Source organism: Triticum urartu, chromosome 4A (assembly GCF_056163025.1).
Source record: "Triticum urartu cultivar PI428250 chromosome 4A, HENAU_Tu73, whole genome shotgun sequence".
NCBI lineage: Eukaryota > Viridiplantae > Streptophyta > Magnoliopsida > Poales > Poaceae > Triticum > Triticum urartu.
In genome coordinates, this window is record NC_141876.1 from 599,954,261 (window position 1) to 599,975,803 (window position 21,543).

Genomic DNA, 21,543 nt, shown 5'->3' on the forward strand with positions numbered 1-21,543 from the left:
GACAGCGGGTTCAATTGCTGCAAGAAAGCAAGAAGTTTGAAGAATGAGTCAGAGGCCCGCCTGAGGAAGACCCTCTCGATAAGCACTTTATTACGCATCGTCCAAAGTGTCAAAGTCAGTGCCACAAACAAAAGCAAGAATAGGCGTCATCACCGCCCGATCTGGTTGGCTCAGATCTCTACGAACCCGGCTAGGTCTAAGGCCTCCGATTTAGGACCTAGAGCCTCACGCACAAACCTCAATAGCACTCGGGCCGCCGTGCGGGAGAAGAGGATGCGCGATCCCGTCTCACGAACATCACAGAGGGGAACAAGGCCGTGTCACTTAAGCACCTCTGTCGCAGATGGGAACCGATCCCACAACAATTGCCACACAAAAAATCCCAACTTCAGGGGCAGCGGCTCTTTTCAATGCGGGCCCAGCCTACGGCACATAGCAATGGTATGCCTGCCAAGCCAACAGAGAGCTCACCCGAGGGTGAGAGACTCCAAAAAAAATGGTGTCCGGATAATCCGTTATCACCCATGGGAGGGGAGCCCGCAACCTAGCCCACTCTATTATCTCTACTTGCCGAGATGACCGTCGGAACAAGATGTTCCTCTGGGCAGCTGCCGAGACGAACACCATCGAATCCACATATGGCAAACAGGTTAGGAAATCCTGAACTTCCAAAACCAAGAAACTCAAGGTAAAAAAACAGAAACATAGAGCAGAAATTCAACACACTTTCAGTTAGTGGCTGAAAATACCAGACAACAGACATGAAACCGTCCAACTTCATGGTACCGCACATTAGTTGATACTGAATCCCACGTTTTTCGCAAGAAAATGCGCAAACAAATTGACAGGTTGCCCCGCACGTCCAGGACTATAAAGCTTGGCAAATTCCTCAAGAGATGGTGTAGCCAGATAAGCTTGGAGTAGCAGATAAACTACGCTGAACTTCTCAACTCAACATCTTTAAACGTTAAGGGGAAGCCAGCATAGAAACAACTGGTCTTGTGCAGGTCTCTTCTGATCAACCGGCGGTTCACGAAACCGTTTTGGCATGAGATATCTTCAAGGTTTTCAACGCCTGCCTGCATGATCAAATTAGCAATCGATGAATATGCTCTTTCAGATTCAATCTTGAGATAAAAACAGTTATACTCCATCTGAACACAAATATAAGTTGCCAAGACAGTCTGCAAGGTGAAATTTGAACCAGCAATTTATCCAAAAAATATATATTTTTATAGTTGCATATTATGAAAAAGATTTTTTACGGTACATCATACTTACCTTTCATGATAAGATTTAGTAGTACCAACCCTATGCTGTAAATCCGTCTGCATTTTTAACTATTCATGGTCAAAGTTAAAAAAGCTTAACTTTGGACAGGCCTAATACGACTTATATTTGTGACGGGAGTATCAAACAAGTTAGTGCATTGAGCTTAATTTTATGCACAATATACTAACTGTATGCATGCTTCAGAATGACACTATATGATCTATCATGGCACGGTTAATGGAATCCAGAGAGAGGTTTGAAATTACACTAAAGAGTTCCAACACATACAAAGACAGAGACAGGGATAAGTATGGTACCGTAATGCATCCTCAATCTCAACATTTGTTGGGTCCAACTTTAGACCATCAGAAAATGAATCACATGCCTTTTCATAATTCTGAAGACAGACGGATTGCAATGTCATCAGGGAAAAAAAAGGATTTGCCACAACATAAGGAGTAGCTGTAAATTGCGAAGTTTTATTTCACCTTCAATAACATTTGGGCAGCCCCTTGCCTGTAACAGGCCTTTGGCCAATCAGGCCGCATCATCCTGCAGAATTTGGCTGACTCCAAGGCCTCGTCTCCTTCACCCAACTTAATCCAGCAAAGACTGGTATTTGAATGCAAGGTTGCATCTGCAGGATCAAGCTTGGTTGCCTATAATAAGAAATCACACGGGCAATTGTCACTTTGCTAAAGCTGCCACTCACGTACATGATTGAACTTTTTACTCATGTCTGTACATAAGAAATCGTTGGGAAGTTGTAGTTGTATCACCAGAATTAGGTGGTATATTGTAGTTGTAGTTGTATCACGAGAATTAGCCTCTTACAGAAACGTAGGGAAAGGCTGCGTACAATACACCCAAAGTGGTCGGACCCTTTCCCGGACCCTGCGCAAGCGGGAGCTACATGCACCGGGCTGCCCTTTTTTTATTGGAGGGGGCTATTGGAGTGGAGACTCAAAATTACATTCAGATTATAGCGTTTTCCCTCTATTTGAAGTTCTGATTTCTCCCCTAATCCGATCTAATAGAATAATAAGTGATGATACTTGCTGGCGGTTTATGACAGAAGTGATGTCCCCGTGGGTAGAGAGGACAACATCACTTGATGTAGGCTTGTTACACAACATGACGACACCAATAGTTCTGTGTTTGGTGGGGCTCTGGCTCTATTATCGAAGGAGGCAGGACAAGGCACCAAGCTAACAAGGTGCAGGGAGCAAGAAGATATGGCTGGAGCAGAAAGCAGATATGATAATATCTCACTTTGATTCATATTTACTTGGTTGGATTAGTCACCAGCAATGTGTTACTATGCCATTCTCCTCTCGTCCCTGCCTTGTCAAAACCTTTCACAAGTAGTGCACCACGCTCCTTGATCCCGTTGGTCGACCCCATCAACCGAGGAACTTGGTGACTGTGGGTTGGATTAAATTCTGTTACTAGGTTTTCTCACCGTATTAAAGAGATTAAGGCTAACTTGGATTTAGCAATAACAGTTGCCAAGGTCCTGCAACATGCCCTCACTCACGGCTAATACCTTTGCACCAATACCAAGACTGTAACACTTCCCTTTACAGCCTATGCGCAGATTCACATTATTGAATTGAAAAAGTGTGAATGCACCAGAGAAATGAAAAAAAATCGTGTTATACTTTTATTTAGATTCATAACCGAGATTCAAAATACTGCAAAGCATTAAACTAGCTAATAAACCACAAGATAGATTAGGAGATCTTAATTTTCTCTCACTGATCAATTTGAAGTTGGATAGAAGAGGAAATGCATGACATACCATGGTGTAGAAATTTATTGCAGAAACATAATCTTTTCTCTTGTACGCCTTGCTTCCTTCAGACTTCAGATAAGCTGGCCCCATTTTGAATAATGGGTCGTCCTGGAACATTCAAACTCAGAAGAGGGTAATATGCAAACTGAGATCACCCACTTGAACTAAGACCACCCACAAGAAAATTATCAGCAAGACTGCTTTGTGCATATGACAATTCAACATTTCCAGACTAGTCATTATACGTATAAGAACGTGGGAAAGGAAAACACATGAATCCTTCAATTTATAGCAAGACAAACATTTGACTTCACATCCCGTTCTCCTTCGGCAAAGTATTATCCATAATGCGATCAATATACCAATGATTGATTTGGCCCCAGAGAGAAAAATAAATAAATGACTTGGAAGTGTCAATGGGGTTAACATGTTATATAGCATAGGCTTCAGGACACCCCCTTATCTAGCCACTCATTTTTGCATCGTGATTCATGCAACTACTTTTGTCTTTTTTGTTTCTCCCATATGGAACAACATATGAACTTCAAACTTCACAGCAGAACAAAACATTCTAACTAGAATGTGGGAAAAAACTTTTGGATTTTTTCGTGCATCACAAATACTAAAAAATACCATGTTTTTAATTTAAAAAAAATCTCATTTCGTATAGTTTTTTGGACCCAAAAATTTGAAAGTTTTTTCCCACATTCAAGTTAGGATGTTTTAGTGTCTTGCAAAGTTTGAAGTTCATATGTTGTTTTATTTGGAAGAAACAAAAAAGAGAAATTTTGGTGTAGTAAGTTAGTTGTCTAGTACGGATCTCAAAGCAATCTTTGAGGGTAAGGATAGAGGGTGTCCAGAAGCCCGAGCTTTAAAAATCCACGTCCGTGTCAATGGGATGAAACCCTTTCAAACAGGTAAATATTAAACTTGAAGATTAAATGATATAAGTACAACTTTTTCAAAGAGAAAGCTTGTATTTATTCATTTATATGCCCTAAATTAGTCACCATATACATATAATACCCTAAATACAACCGACTAGGCCGCTAGGCGAAGGCCAACTACTTCGGCTATGCCTAGCACTATTTTGAAACTTGTGATAATCCGGTCATCCAACATGTGTTTTAACTTTCATACACTTGCCTCAAATTAGGTGATGCATTGAAGATTCTAAAGAACAAAAAATACTCTAGTAAAAGTATCAAGACATGATGATAATCTTAAATATGCCAATGATCCTCATATGCATACCTCAACCTTTGGCAATGATTTGGCATAAGCAAGTATCCCATCAATACTCCAATCACGCACATATGGAATACGAGATGTTACTGGAAAAAGGATCTCAACATCTTTTCGCCTATTGTGATGTGCAGCAATCTCTATAGGCAGTTGACCTCCCTGTTAAGAATATACCAAAGACACATTTTATCTGAGGGAAAGGGAGACTAACAGAAGTACAAACATATATAGTATAATCACTACCAAATTCTGCCTCATTGAATCTAGTCGTTATACATCATAGTTCAAATAGATGAGAAGGACCCCCTCAATATTTTCTGCTTTAAGCAGTCCATCACACAAAACATCTGAAGAAAATCAAACATTTCAGAACTTTGTGTCTGTAACATTGACACCTCGATTGCCTATATACAGTCACGAAATTATAGGGCAATTTCACATTTCACTGCACTGAATTCAATGAATCATAAATGCACAATAATTTCTTCAAACTTCAAGAGAACTTCTTATGATCACCAGTAATACTGGCGGAGGACCCCGGTGGGCGAGGGGTGGCAGCCGCCATACCTTGATGCGGTGCAAAAGAAAATGTATACCTACGCATAACGTGCTATCGGCTGGCTGGCTACACTCGTTGTCTCGTTGACTTGTAGTATCACTAGGAAAGTCACTGTTTACTGGAATGGGCCATGCAGACACATGCCCATGAGGCCTTGAACCACCGATACTGAACCGATCGCCCACACCGCACGAAGCCAGCCCAGCGACCCAAGATGCACTCCGGCGCACGCAACAACCCTAGCAAAACCTTCATGTTTTCGAGGATGTATCTGGTGCACTGAGGTAATTGGTGCTACCGGTGCACCGGTCCTCCATTGCACATTCAAAAATATGCGAAAAAATCCGGAATAAATTAGTGCATTGGAACAACATCAATGTATGTCGTCATAAAAATTCAAATCAAAATTCGAGGCATTGCCCGAGATTAAAAAATGACACATTTGACAGTCAATAGTACATAACAAGTTAGGCTTTAGTTTTGGCCCATTAGCACATTAATGTCAAATTTTTCATTTTTGTATCTCGGGCAATATTTCAAATTTTGATTTGAATTTTGTGACAACATACTTTGATGTTGTATCAATACACGAATTTTTTTTCCAAATTTTTAAAACATTTTTGAATGTGCAACGGGGTCCGGTGCACCGGTAGCACCAATTGCCCCGGTGCACCAGATACGTCCCCGCGGCGTGTCGCCACACCTAGAAATTTTTTCGTCCTCCGCCACTGACCAGTAATGTGAACGTTCATGTAATCAAACTTTAAGAATCTTAATTATAAATATATTTATATACTTAAATTTCAGAAATGAAAATTATTTGAAGATTTTTTCTCAAGAGAACTTTCAAATATTATAACCATATTCTGTTCTATACTTACATTACAATAGAAATTAGTGATCAAAGCTCCATTTTGTAAACCTTCTCAATGTCCAAAACAACAAGTACTTGTAACCACAGGTATATACATTAAAGTTCCTTAGTTCGCAAATTATCTTAGGTACTCCGATGATGAATCAAACAAATCAGCATCACATTTATGAGACAATCTATAAATCGTGATGTTCATAATACAATAGATAAGTGAAATCCATCTCTAATGGAACTCCCGCATATAGACTGAAAGTTGTTGCATGCAGAATGCCATGGCTTGATATCATTATAAACTATGTAAGATTTCAGAAATATTGCAATATATTTTCCACTCGAAGACTCAAGTGACTCCCTAATTTGCGATATCCTGCAGCTGGCTGGGTGCACAAGCATGCACACCTGACCCCTGCTTACGCTACAGCTGGACTTCTGTGATGAACCCAAGGTTTACGAGTCAATGAGTTGACAAGTCGTTCTGAGGTTGAGACTCATAGACTAAGCGTGACTAATCGACACGAATCAATACTGAAGTTTCGACTCATAGACTAGTCGACACTGAAGTCTAGTCGGCCCTAAAGTTGAGACTCATAGACTAGTCTACAGACTAGTCTTGACTAGTCCTTGGACTCATAATGCATGGATGGACCTGTGCTGGTGCCCGCGCCCATGACAAAAGATAACATAATAGTTGTATCAAGGTAATATTTGTATGAAGTAATGTGTAAATTGTTATCAAGATTATGTATTTCAAGCTTCACGGTGACAATCCTTTTGCAAATGCACTAAGATGTAATTATCCGTTGGACACCAAATACCAAATAACATTCGTTAGTTGATCAACAAATTGACCATCTTTCAGAAGTTTAGATACCATCCCTTACTAGCTAAAATTCCTGGTGTGAAGAACATGCACATAGGGCAAAACAAAACATGAGAAAATAAATATTACATCACCGCGAAGATCTGGATCAGCACCAGCCTCAAGTAAGCATTTGTAGAAATCAGTTAAACCTTCATTTGCAGCGACTATTAAGGGGGTCAGCGGACCAACACCGTTCACATGAGCACCTGCCTAATACAGAAGAAGTTACATAAGCGTAATGGAAATAAGTGTGCCATAAAAATGCACAACCTGAGAGAGCTTACAAGTCATTAATTTATAAAACAAATTCAAATTAGGTTAAAGATGGATGTACATTACCTTAATCAGAAGTCTCACACATTTCAGTGAGCGAACACGGAGAGCAGCGATTAGAGGTGTACAATGTATGGACATCGCCTTGTTACACTGTCAAGAAAAAAAAGAAAATTAATAATTCTACACGTTAAAAGTATGCAAGCATGTTCAAAAAAGGAATTTTTTGGTTCGCTGCGAGTTACAAATAAAACTTTCTGTGGAAGTTAAATGGCACTGAAGTGAACCAAAATAGTTAAGTATGGTACAACTTTCGAAAACGTCTCATCTCAGTGCTACATAACAGATTTTGTAATAAGTTGAAGATAACGGACAAGACAACAATGCACACCATGTTTCAACATTTATGAGCATGCTATAAATATAGTAGATCAAACAGTACCAAGCATAGAAAAGGGACATACATCTGCATGCTGGTCCAACAAGGTCTTCACAGCAGCATCCTGATCTTCCATAATAGCAGCATGCAGTGGTGTCATACAGTAAGACAAGGAATTAATATCGGCTCCTTTTGAGAGCAAGACTTCTATCATATCACAAACTCCTGAATTAGGAATACAGAATATTAGGCGTGTAAACAGTAGAATTCTAAGGTTACAGTGGCTAAACTATACCACATCCATCTAATACGAGCAGTCCAGCTAAATTGCTAATTTGTACTGAACATCTAATATTCAATCACGCTTGGATCCACATATATGCCTGAGACGCTCAGTGCAGCACAAAAATATTTGTACTAGTACGGTACGGTAGGTTCAGGGAACCATATTTAACAGTAAAATGAATAGAATTGCTTAATGGTTGATAATGGAGAAAAAATATTCTATTTTTGTTTCGTCGGGGCTAATTAAAAACGCATAGAACTTGGTCAAATGCAAATAGGCATCTTGAACATAATTAATCTGAATACGTACTATTCATCAGTCCTATACGATGGTAACTCTTTAGTTTTATGGTTTCTGCCATAAGATTATCAAATTATTAAAAACATCACTTCCTTTACATACAACACCCTTTTTGACAGAATGTATGTATGAAGACATATTTCGTTATAATGACATTATCCTATTGGTGTAGAGCTTTTGACTCATAGTTCCACAAACATCATATTGTTGCACAAAAGTGAAAATCATCAGAAATATTCTACGCATTCACTCCACTGATAATGGATATCCGTCTATTTTGCTCAAAAAGAGAACACAATAGCATAAGTACATACATACAACCTAACTATCACAAGGAGCATTTCCTGTCTTATAGTACCTCTGATACTTTTTATCTTCCTTTTAGAAAACGCAGAGTCAAACATTTAAAAGTTTGACCAGTAATATGTTAATAGCTATCAAATTTAGTTATATGGAAATTTTATCACACTAGGTTTCCCTTTATAAATGATTTAAGTATGATTTCGTTGGTACATACTGATACCATGTTAGAAGTAGTAATCAAAATGAAACTTCTAAGACTGCAAAAAGTCATGAAGGGCAAATAAAGAAGAATAAAGATAGTAGTATAGTAAGCTTCATAACCGCTTCCTACCAAAACAGAATGACAAATAATTCTTACAAAAGTTGCGACGGTGAACAAATAGAAAATGACACATATTGCAACGGGGGCGGAGAAGGGGTGGACCTGCTCCAGCTGCCAGATGGAGAGCGGTGGTTCCATATTTACCACGCTTTTCTGGATCAGCACCATGATCAAGGAGATACCTCACAGTATCCACATTCCGACAATGAAGTGCTCAATGAAGAGGTGTAACACCTATTGAAATTACCAGAATATATAAGAGGTTTAAGGAATCATATGTTCTGTCCAAATAAAGAAAAATCCGTCCTACGATTATTCATTTCTGCAATGGAACATGAATCTATCTATCTCCTACTATACATCCGAAAGATTTGCATAAGAATCCACATTTGGATCCTCGCTGGACGTCCATGCAAGCGCCGCGGCCAGATAGAGCCAGCAGCCAGGGGCCCAGGGCTCCTCTATTTGAAACCAAATTAACAGTTGCAGGTGTTTGAACTTAAGATTAATTAGGATTGCAAGTGGGTAAATGGGTTTTTGCCATTTCCCCCAAAATAAAGAGAACAAACTGGCACTGTGATTTATGCAACCAAAATAAAGCGTCCAGGCAGTCTGTTTCATCCTAACGACTGTGCTGCAGGTGAACGTGAACAACCAAGCTCAGTTTCTACAGAAATCGTTCCGGGGGATCTCAAACATAAAAGCGGCCTGGATTTATTTTACACAAAACAGATCACCTTCGTCGTCTGCGTCATTGACCCTCACGTGAAGCTCCTCGACGAGGTACACGCACACCGGCATCCTCCCGTGGCGGGCGGCGACGTGCAGCGCCCCGCGGCCGCGGTCCCTGACGGCCTCCACCGCTTCCTTGACGCGGCCCTTCCCACCGTCCAGCTCCCTCGCGATGCCTGAGGGGATATATTTTCGCCCAAATCAGACTCGAAAACCAAAAAATCCGCAACTAAGCAGAAAACTACGAGAGAAGGGCATGCGCATCCAAGCGTGCGTACTCTTGAAGAGGCGGAGATCGCCGTTGACCGCCGCATGGAAGAGCCGCCGCTGCGGGCCTGCAGAGGGAGGAGAGGCGTCGGGGTTAGGGGTCTGAGGTGCCGAGGGCTAGGGCCTCGGGGGCGCTTACCGGAGATGAGGGGCGGCGCCATGGCTGGTGAGTGGAGGTTGGTAGGGTTTTGAAGCGGAGGAGTGAGTGACAGAGGCAGCGAGAACGGGAGCGCAGCGGTTTTCGACGCAAGTGGGAAATGGGGAAGGTCGCCGGTCAGGTGGCGTGCCGATCGAAGGGGTGAGGGAAATAAATGGCGTGCGCCCTTTCGGCTAAAAGTTGAGCCAAAGCAAAAAAAAGAGCCAAACAAATTTTAAAATACTACTCTCTCCGTCCAAAAAAATACTTGTCGGAAAATAAATAAAATGGATGCATCTACACTAAAATACGTCTAGATACATCTATTTCTCCGACAAGTATTTCCGGACAAAAAAAATACTTAACAAAATACATATTCAGCAAAATACCGGATGACATGGCAGCTGACACATTATTCTCAACCTTCCCATTGCGAAACTCTTTGAAGGCCCTCTATCTACGGTTGGCGTCTCAGTTGATTTCTCTTGTCTCTCTTGAGCATTGTATAAAGTGGGCTAGGTGGTGTCGACACTTTCGGCAACACCCTGGTGTCGGACTACAGGAAAACTTTTTGCCAATTATCAAGCCTACTACTTCCTTTGTTCGAAAAAGCTTATTCCTTAAATGAATATATGTAGCATAAAGAGACAAGTTTTTTCGAACCGAGGGAGTATAATTTGCGCGATGCTCACCCTCAGCGCCTTGCATGGCTGGCAGTCAACTAGCTTGATGTGAAGAACCGATTTCTTCATGCACACACGATGAGGAGGTGTTCTGCTTTCAACCTGTCGGCTTCGTCAAACATGACCATATATGTCACCCGACGAAGTCCCTCTATGGCCTCAAGTAAGCGCTTCTTTTTTTGCTTCATCGCCTTCCTACGGACCGTTGGCTTCAGTGCCGCATGCTCCAGCGACTCATTGTTTGTCTTCACGCATGGGGCCACCGCCGCATACCTGTTGTTGTATGTGGACTATATTGTCCTTGCTGCATCCAATGCATCACTTATGCAGCACATCATCCTCAAGCTCATTGAAGATTTTGTGATGAAGGGCCTCACCCGCTTCACTTCTTCCTCGGCATTTGCATCAATCGCTTACGTATCGGCCTCTACCTCTCGTAGTAGGAGTGTGTTGATGACATCCTTGAGCGCACTACCATGGACAATTGCAAATCGGCTACCATGCTAGTTGACACAAATGCCAAGCTGCCCCCATGTTGATGGTCCTTACGTTGCTGATCCTAGCTCCTCTCGGTGTCTCGCCGGTGTCTGATATGTTTCAAACGTAATCTATATTTTTTTATTGTCGTATGCAATGTTTATATCATTTTTCATTGTTTGGCACCATTATTTACTATTTTTCTGAACTACCTATTAACTTAATGTTTAGTGTCAGTTGTTGTTTTTCACATGTTTTTTGACTTTCAGGAAAATCAACTTTATGGAGCTCAAAAAAATTTGAGAAATTATTTTGAGTCGGGAAGCTTCCGGAGGACACCTACCCTGGACAGGGGGTGGCCCACAGCCTCCACGCGCCTCCACCACACGGCCAAGGGGCACGTGGTGGGGCTGCGTGGGCCTCCTGGTAATCTGATCCACTGCCTCTCGATGCATGTATTTATCATTTATCTGGAAAATCTAAATATCGAGGAGTCTTTCTATTTCTGCCCCACACTTCTCTGTTTCGTGGTGATCCAATCTGGAGGGCTTTTCTGACACTCTATCGAAGGGGAAAATCATCACGCTGGCCATCTCCGTCAACTTGAAGGCCATCATGATCGCCCCTGAGTAGTTTCCTTTGGACTATGGATCCATATTTCTCAATACAAAGATCACACGAGTTGTCCTACATGATTATGATCCATCTGATGTAACCTGTTTGTGTGTATAGTGTGATACGATGAATTGTCACTTTATGATCAGATTTATTCATGAATCTTTTTGAAATCTATTTAGTTTCTTTGCTGGATAATTCTAATTCATATGTTCTCCCTGGTCTATCTTCTCTCTTTTGCCAAGTTTGAGGGGTGATCTCTAAGACGGAGTCGATTGTTCGGTTCAATCTTACAAATAATCTATCACACTGATAGAAAATAAAAAGGACTTGTATTGTGTTGTTACCACTTGCGTAGATGCCCTTTGATCATAAGTGAAAGACAATATATCATCTACTTCATGTCATCGTACTTATTGCGATACTCATTTTTTAATTAATATTTTAAGATGTATGTTGGATCAATCTTGGGTCGAATATTAGCTATAGACCCAGTTGGATAACAGTCTATGGAAGTTTTGAGGTGATGCTCATATGTTGATTATGCCATGGATAGTCATAGTTAAGAGCTGCAATTTAATCGATGCACGACTGTAAATTATTCATCGCACCATGCTTTCTTTTGAAGAGAAAACACTAGTGAACCTATGGATCCCGGTCCATTTTCTTCTTATATTCTTTCAACCTCGATCAAACAATCTTTTAAATTCCTTTCTATTACTGCCGTTGCAATCAAATCTCCCATACACATGTGCTTTTAATCCTCATAAGTAACTATGCTAGTGAAATTGACAACCTCGCTAGTTTTGTTGGGGGTCAAGGTACTTTTGTATCTATATGTGCAAGTGTTGATTGTTGTATGTGTTTCCAAATTCCTGTCGGTTCAATAAACCTTAAAATCACCTACTTTAAGGGAAAATTTCTACTTGCTATAAACTCTTACACTTGGGGGCGCAACAACTTTCTATTTTAGAAGAAACAGTGCCCTATAGTACTTGACGACCAACAGGCCCTAGGTCGCCACATGCATGGTCTGGGTGAGTGTCATCTGACACTCCTCAAACACGCGCTCCACTACGTCCGCGGCATAGGTGACCTTGATACGTCTCAAACGTATCTATAATTTTTGATTGTTTAATGATATTATATTATCACTTTTATAAGATTTTAATATTATTTTATATTTTTTGTACTAACCTATTAACTTAATGCTCAGTGTCGGTTCCTGTTTTTTGCTTGTTTTTTGTTTCACAGACAAACCATATCTATGAAGGTCCAAATACGATGCTAATTTTTGATGATTTTTTCTGGAGTATGAAGGACCCTATAAGCTTCAAGAGACCATGAGAGGACCCACCAGCCAGCCACAAGGGTAGGTGGCGCGGCCAAGGGGTGGCTGAACCACCTGGGCTTGTGGGCTCCTGAGCCTCCGTTTGACCTAATTCCTCCGCCTATAAATTCCATAATTTCCAAAACCTTCAGAGAAACAGACAAGAAAATTTTATCACCGCCGCAAGCCTCTATTCCGAAGTGATATCGTCTAGAGCCCTGTTCTGGTGCTCTGTCGAAGGGAAAGCCACCACAAGAGGCCTCTTCATCAACCTTGTTTCCTCCATGATGATTTGTGAGCGGTTCCTTTAGGACCTACAGGTCCATAGTAGTAGTAGATGGCTTCTTCCTCTCTCTCTCTCTCTCTCTCTCTCTCTCTCTCTCTCTTTTGGATCTTCATACAATGATCTCCTCTGAGATAAATCTGATATAATTTTTATGGTGTGTTTGTTGGGATCTGATGAATTGTGCATTTGTGGTCAGATTTTTCATTGAATATGGTTGAATATTTTGAAGTTTCTTCGTTGTATAATTAAGTAGCTATCTATGCTTTTCAAGTTATTTGTCTTCTCTGGCCAAGATAGATGGTAATTCTCCAGAGGGAGTGGTGCATAGTAGTAGGTTCAACCTTACAGTGATCTATATCCCAGTGACAAAATGGAGAGAAGACACGTGATGTGTTGCTGCTACTAAGGATAAAATGACGGGGATTGATCTTATTGCTAGGTTTCTTTCTGTCTACATCATGTCATCTTGCTTATTACGTTACTTTGTTTTTTATTAAACTTAATAACTTGAGACGCATGCTAGAAAGCAATTTCGGGGTTGAGTAATAGTAGTAGATGCATTTGGATTATGTTCTACTTGTCACGGACGTGATGCCTATACAAGATTCTGCCATGAATGATCATAGTTATGAATGCCGCTTTTCTGTCAGTTGCCCAAGAATAATTTGTTTGCAATGTCATTACCTCCTTTCGAGAGAGATGCCACTAGTGAACATATGGCTGCCCGGTTCATTCTCTATCAATACTTTTGTTACTCAATTGCTCTTTTATTTACTCTTTTTAATTTGTCGCTTTGCTATATCAATATCTACCATTATTTACTTTTAACCTTGCAACTAGCAATATGAGGGGATTGACAACCCCCTTGTCAAGTTGGGTGCAAGCATTTATTTATTTTTTGTATGCAGGTGCTGCTTATTTTGTTAACTTGCATACTTCTACTGGTTTGATTAAACCATGGTTCTTAACTGACGGAAATAATTTCTGTTGTTGTGCTACATCACACTTCCTCTTTGGGGAAATCCAACAACTCCTACGTGAGTAGTAGACCTTGTCATGTATCTACATGCCTCGACGACGCTTCATATGCATGCCTACACTGATGTCGATTGGGTTAATAGTTTTAAATAGCCGACTATAGCTCCGCTATAGCTGGCTATAGCCTTTTTAACAGGGTGCCGCTAAATGGCCACCTTCACAAATAGCCCGCTATAGCTTCACTATAACTGATTTGGAGGCCCGCCACTATTTTTCATATCCCGCTATTTAAAACATTAGGTCAGCTTCCCCAGTACGCATCGCTCTACTTCTGACTTTTGCGTCTTCATTGGCAACACCGTCGTCAGGCGGTCATGCAAGCGACATGTTAGTCTCGTGCTACAATACTGAATCGGAGTCGTCGGACATGGCCAATGTCGTCGTCGGATGCGTGTGTCAACGTCAACTCTCAATGAGCTCCTGTGACTAGTCCGCTCCGCCATACTAGTCTCCTTTCAGCTGTATACCTCTCAAGCAATTACAATTTACAATTCACCATCAGCCCACTAAACACGCCAAGTTGAACATTCACTTTGGCTGCGAGCGTATGGCGCTCGCAAGTTAGAGCAAGTAAAATAGTGGGCTTATAGCCTGCCTATTTGACACTTTTGTCTATGTGGAGGAGAGAGATGTGAAAAAGTAAGAGAAGTGGGCTCTTATGCAAGAGCCTAACTATATGCATATTCCTAGGCAAATACAATTAATGTGAAGAAAGAGAAAGAGAAAAGATAGAAGAGTACTAATGTAATAGTCAACCTTATAGCTCACACTATTGTATGAGTGAAACTAAATTATGGCTATATATGACATGGCGGTTACATATAGCCAGCAGCTAGCTATACCATTAACCATGCTCTTATGGGTTCTTTACGCTCAAACCCATAAACAATTCACCGATGTGATGACCAAAGGGCTACACATGGATGTCTTCAGGTAATCTCTTTCAAGTCATTGCGTCTCGATGCCCAATGTTAAGACTGTGGTAGGGGAATAATGGCTCGATATTTTGTCACTTCTATAAGAGGACTTTGATGTGGTTTTCAAAAGATTTTCATTAATTCTCATATTTTCTGACCCTAATTTTTCGAGAATAAGAAAACTTGATTTCCCTATTAATATGCAGGAATATACATTTTTGACAGGAAACCAATCATGATCCCAGCAAATGAAGTCATTTAGAGTGACTTCCCTTTTGGTAGGAATTCCATCAGAGGCACCAGCACAGAAGACGGGCTCATACCACTCGCATGGCCCCCCCTATCTATACAAGCCACTTTTGTGAAGGGGGTAGAGGCGAATACAGAGAGAGATCCAGATAAGACGAACTCCCGGAGATCCATCATGTCTCTCCCGCCCCATCTTCATTTCATTCATCACAATCGTCACAATATAGAGAGGAATTCCAAATTGTAAGATTGGGATTTTTTAACTCTATTCATGCTCATCTCAAGATTGATACTTGTTTAATCATTCATTTTATTGCGGATCTTTATGATATTACTGAGATGGTTTCCCTTTGTTTGATCTCTGAGTTGTTTGGGTATCGCCCTCTAATGTGTGAGGAATTCCCACTAGGCGTGGGAGATGTAGGGGATTGGTGAGATTCATTTTTTTTCTATTCTATATGTCATTATTTGTGGCAATAGTTCCATGATTCTTCAGCAAGTTGTTTATTCATGGTGAATATAATGAGTATTGTCTAATTTAAGGGCCCATACAACATGATCTGAATACCTACACAGGTAACACGTATTGTTTAGTGAATTCGTGACCTCCAGGCAATGGCGGATCTAGGAATTGAACTTACCTGGGGCAAAATAATGAAGGCCTAAATTTTTTTAATGTACGAATGCAGGTCCGCTCAACCAAAACTCATAAAATATTCAAATGCAAAGCTATATGCTCTAAAATTTGAACAAAACTAATTGTTTAAAATGTTGCCCTTGCAAACTGCATCTTTTCATTTGCGCTAGCTCGATGGTGTGCAGTTGCTGTCACCCACTCATGTCGTGCTAGGCATTGCACCGGGCACAACTTCTTCTTGTTCTGCCACTAGCCATGTGCCTAGCGTCCGATGAGGTGGAGTTCTATGTCCGAGAGACAACGACGGCAGGAGTGGACGTGGGCGATAGCTAGGTTCACTATTAGGAAAAGGCCTACTAGTGGCGTACCTGTTTTGCCTATTAACGGCGCACTACAGGTGCGCCACTAGCACCACGCCATTAGAATTTTTTATTAATGGCGCACCATGCAGTGCGCTATTAGTATAGCCCACGGTGCGCCATTAGTATGCCTTCCAGGGGGGGCCATATTTACCCATGTGCTTTGGCATTAAGGATGGCAATGGGTCGGGTTTGGATCGGGTTGAACAATCTCAAATCCATATCCATGTCCATGACGACAGTCTTTGCCCGCCCATGAAAAATCCATGGGTGAAAAATTGTGTTCATGTCCAAATCCGATGGATATACATACCCATTGGATATTCATTGGGTCCTCTCGAGACATATAAATAAGACATAACACAATATTAACATAAACTCTTCCATTCTTCACCTCGTGGTAGGCTAGGCTTCACTTATGGTAAATCAACATTCACTAACAACCTAAGATCATTTAGTATTTTTCTAACAGATGAGAATGACAAGTCATTTAAGAAGGAGGTAAAAATAAGGAAAGGGGTGTTGGGGTATGTTACAGAGGGGATTGAATGTCAACTAAAAAAAGTTACGATGGGGATTGTGTAATTTCTTATGCATGTTTTAGATAAAAAAAAGTGTAAAATTGTTGTGGGACATATGACCGTAGGGCAGGGATAGCAGATTTTCCCCAATTAAGTCATACTATCGGGTCGGGTTTGGGTATATCCATGGGTACAAGATTATATCCATGCCCTATTCACGAACAATCGGGTCGGGTTTGGGCGCCGCCCATGGACACAAAAGTATATCCAAACCCTATCCATTCGGATCGGATATCCATGGATGTCCATGTCCATGGATAAAATTGCCATCCTTATTTGGCATACTAATGGCGCACTAGTGGATGATGCGCCATTAGAGTCCTTTTTGCAGTGCGCCATTAGTGTGTTGATTGGTGCGCCACTAGTATGAATATTAGGGATTTTTTCTTTTCTGATATTTGCACAAGTTACAAAACATATTACTGCACATAATATAGAGAGAACAACATATAAACAGCAGATTTATCAAATACAATAGAGGATTAGTCTCCGAATACAATTCATCATATTAGTCTCTGAATTTAAAATACCGAACAAAGTTAGAACATTACAAGTCTCGAAACCGCGATTAGCGAGTTTGTCTTCACATTACAAGTCGATATCGATCATCTAAACTACCATCACATAGAAGAGAGTTGCGGTCATCACGATGAGCATCATCGCGATGAAACTGGTCTTCATCCGGTTCCTCCTACGCTCCCTCCTCTCTCCCGCTAGATAGCGCGCGTATCTAATTTCCGCCTCCGCCCTAGTGGTGTACCCTTTGTAACTGTTACCGCTGAAACGGTGAACCTGTCTCCGACACTCTTCCCAGTCGTCGTAAACTCTGGGAACCTTACCCTTGTACACGACATACGACGGCATCTCTATGTACTAGCCAAACAAAACGTTAGTAACAATTCACATACAATACATAAGCAATATATAAGTATGCAACAAAAGGATCGGAAGAGAAAAGCAACACATTAATAGCACGATTCATGGTCCTACTAATAAATAGCATCGATTATATATAAGTTGAACGACTGTCCAAACCAAAGAGACATACAAGTTCATTAAAGTTTAATTACAACATGAGCCAATCGATGTTTCAGAACTACACATAGCATCACTATTTTCGACTCGACTCAAGAGACCGGAGCGTGGACGAAGCCGCCGTCTCTTGTGATGGTTATAAAATCGCGGGCGTTGTCAGCCTGCATTTGTAGCGTTGTGTCTATCTCACTGTTGGACGGTTGATATCTGAGGTTGAACTGCCCCGAGGTACGAAGGACATTGTAACGCCCTCGATGCGGCTATATCTCCCACGTGTCTAAGCCTGACTTAGAGGCATAACCGCATTGAAAGCAATGTCGCAAGTGAGATAATCTTCACCCAACCCATGTAATGCATAAGGGAAAGAGATACATAGTTGGCTTACAATCGCCACTTCACACAATTACATGAATAAAGCATTACATCAACCAGATACAAACAAGGTCGGACTACAGAACCCAAAATAAAAGAAGACTACCCCAAATGCTACACAGATCCCCGATCGACCCCAACTAGGCTCCACTACTGATCAACTAGAATGAAACAACACAAAGGACAAGATCTTCTTCGAGCTCCTCCTTGAGCTTGGTTGCGTCACCGGTACGGTTTCATCGGCACCTGCAAGCTGGTTTTTGAAGTATCTGTGAGTCACGGGGACTCAACAATCTCACACCCTCGCGATCAAGACTATTTAAGCTTATAGGTAGGGTAAAAAGGTATGAGGTGGAGCTGCAGCAAGCGACTAGCATATATGGTGGCTAAACATACACAAATGAGAGCGAGAAGAGAAGGCAAAGCACGTTTGAGAATCTATGATCAAGAAGTGATCCTAGAACAACCTACGTCAAGCATTACTCCAACACCGTGTTCACTTCCTGGACTCCGCCGGAAAGAGACCATCACGGTTACACACGCGGTTGATATATTTTAATTAAGGTCAACTTCAGGTTTTCTACAACCGGACATTAACAAATTCCCATCTGCCCATAACCGCGGGCACGGCTTTCGAAAGTTCAAATCCCTGCAGGGGTGTCCCAACTTAGCCCATCACAAGCTCTCACGGTCAATGAAGGATATTCCTTCTCCCAAGACATTCCGATCAGACTCGGCATCCAGGTTACAAGACATCCTTGACAATGGTAAAACAAGTCCAGCAACACCGCCCGAATGTGCCGACAAATCCCGATAGGAGCTACACATATCTCGTTCTCAGGGCACACTCAGATTGTCCAAACTTCCGGTCGGCAAGCCCAAGTTACCCCTGGTGGCCACCGGCGGCTGACAGGTTGGACCAACACTCAGAGGAGCACTGGCCCGAGGGGGGGGGGGGTTAAAATAATGATGACCCTTGAGTCTACAGAACCCAAGGGAAAGAAAAGACTAGGTGGCAAATGGTAAAACCAAGGTTGGGCATTGCTGGAGGAGTTTTATTCAAGGCGAACTGTCAAGGGGTTCCCATTATAACCCAACCGCGTAAGGAACACAAAATCCGGAAACATAACACCGATATGACGGAAACTAGGGCGGCAAGAGTGGAACAAAATACCAGGCATAAGGCCGAGCCTTCCACCCTTTACCAAGTATATAGATGCATTAATTAAATAAGAGATATTGTGATGTCCCAGCAAAATATCCATGTTCCAACATGGAACAAACTCCAATCTTCACCTGCAACTAACAACGCTATAAGAGGGGCTGAGCAAAGCGGTAACATAGCCAAACAACGGTTTGCTAGGACAAGGCGGGTTAGAGGCTTGGCTTAACAATATGGGAGGCATGATAAGCAAGTGGTAGGTATCGCAGCATAGGCATAGCAAAAGAGCGAGCATTTAGCAAGCAAAGATAGAAGTGATTTCGAGGGTATGGTCATCTTGCCTGAGATCACGCAAGGAAGAACGAGTCCATGAAGAAGACAAACGGACATAGTCGAACGTGTCCTCACAAATGCGACGTTATCGGAACCAACCCGAAGAAGCAAACACCAGAAAGAAGCACACAACATAGTAAACGACCAACACACGAACATGGTATGATATGCGGGATGCGGTATGTGATGCTTATGCATGATTTGGAAAGGAATGATTGAATCTGGCCTCAACATGGAAATCCAAGAGTGCCACTGAAAAGGTGAGATGATTTCGGTTGAAATCGATATAAAGATCACCGGAATCGGATGCACGGTTTGGAAATGGTAAGCAAAACAAATATGGCACCGGTCTGCGATAAATAGCAAGTAGCCATCTAAATGCAACAAGATAAATATGCTACAGCACTCAAACATGGCAACAAAATACATGGAAGAGATCCACTCATGATGCTTGACAAAATATGAACACTGAGCTACGGCTAATTCATCCTTTAACAGGTTCAAACAAGCATGGCAAAAGTGCAAATGATAACAGGTTTCAGACTTAGTGAAATTAACACAAGTCTGGAATTTATCATCGGGAAGCACAGTTTAGAGCGTGATAACTATATGCTATAGGAACATATCATGGCAAAGCAAGTCATGAGATAAAGCTACTCAAAGCACTTAATAAAAGTCCCTTAGTGACCTTGAGCCAAAAGGGATCAGAAAATACAATTGCAAACATGTGAACATGGCAAAAATAGAAACAGATTCAGACTTAGTGAAAAACTGGAGCATGGCCAAACAGATAACAAGTAGGCATGTTTACGAGCTCGAAGTACTCACTACAAAGCATGGCATGACAAATTAAGCATACACCCATCAAGAAGACATGTCATAGAAGCTAGACATGGCAAGAGAAACAACATATCATGCACGGGTCAATAGCAACATCCTCGGCAAAATCGCTAAACATGTCAACAATCTGCCAGGATTCACTTTATAGCAAAAGTAGAGCTTGATTGACTCAGGCTAGGGTGCTCCATAAATGCAAACAAAAACTTGGATGGATAGAACACCACAATGTTAACAAAACTGTTGGAAATATGCCCTAGAGGCAATAATAAAAGCATTATTATTATATTTCCTTGTTCATGATAATTGTCTTTATTCATGCTCGAGACGTAAAGATCAATATATCGGACGACTATATTCGGACATCGGAAAGGTTCCGAGTGATTCGGGTATTTTCGGAAGTACCGGGGAGTTACGGGAATTCGTATTGGGCCTTAATGGGCCATACAGGAAAGGAGAGAAAGGCCTCAAAGGGTGGCCGCACCCCTCCCCATGGGATGGTCCGAATTGGACTAGGGAGGGGGGCGCCCCCTTCCTTCCTTCTCTTTTTCCCTTCCCTTTCCTTCCCTCCTACTCCAACTAATTGGAAGGGCTCCTAGTTCTACTAGGAAAGGGAGAATCCTACTCCCGGTGGGAGTAGGACTCCCCTAGGGCCCGCCATAGAGAGGGCTGGCCCTCCCCCTCCTCCACTCCTTTATATACGGGGGCAGGGGGCACCCCATAGACACAACAATTGATCGTTTGATCTTTTAGCCGTGTGCGGTGCCCCCCTCCACCATAGTCCACCTCGATAATACTGTAGCAGTGCTTAGTCGAAGCCCTGCGTCGGTAGAACATCAACATCGTCACCACGCCGTCGTGCTAACGAAACTCTCCCTCAAGACTCGGCTGGATCAGAGTTCGAGGGACGTTATCGGGCTGAACGTGTGCTGAACTCGGAGGTGCCGTGTGTTCAGTACTTGATCGGTCGGATCGTGAAGACGTACGACTACATCAACTGCATTGTGCTAACGCTTCTGCTTTCGGT

General features: G+C 41.8%; 1 pseudogene across 1 annotated transcript; it reads right to left on the minus strand.

Annotated features, from left to right (window-relative positions):
• Positions 1-628: 628 nt before the first annotated feature.
• Positions 629-9,741, minus strand: LOC147977127 (uncharacterized; annotated as a pseudogene). Its single transcript, XR_015601772.1, has 12 exons — positions 9,609-9,741; positions 9,481-9,537; positions 9,208-9,378; positions 8,573-8,704; positions 7,345-7,484; positions 6,947-7,033; positions 6,695-6,817; positions 4,322-4,471; positions 3,074-3,175; positions 1,761-1,931; positions 1,590-1,669; positions 629-1,079 (listed from the first exon to the last, which is right to left on the minus strand). The product of XR_015601772.1 is annotated as an uncharacterized LOC147977127 (transcript).
• Positions 9,742-21,543: the final 11,802 nt, after the last annotated feature.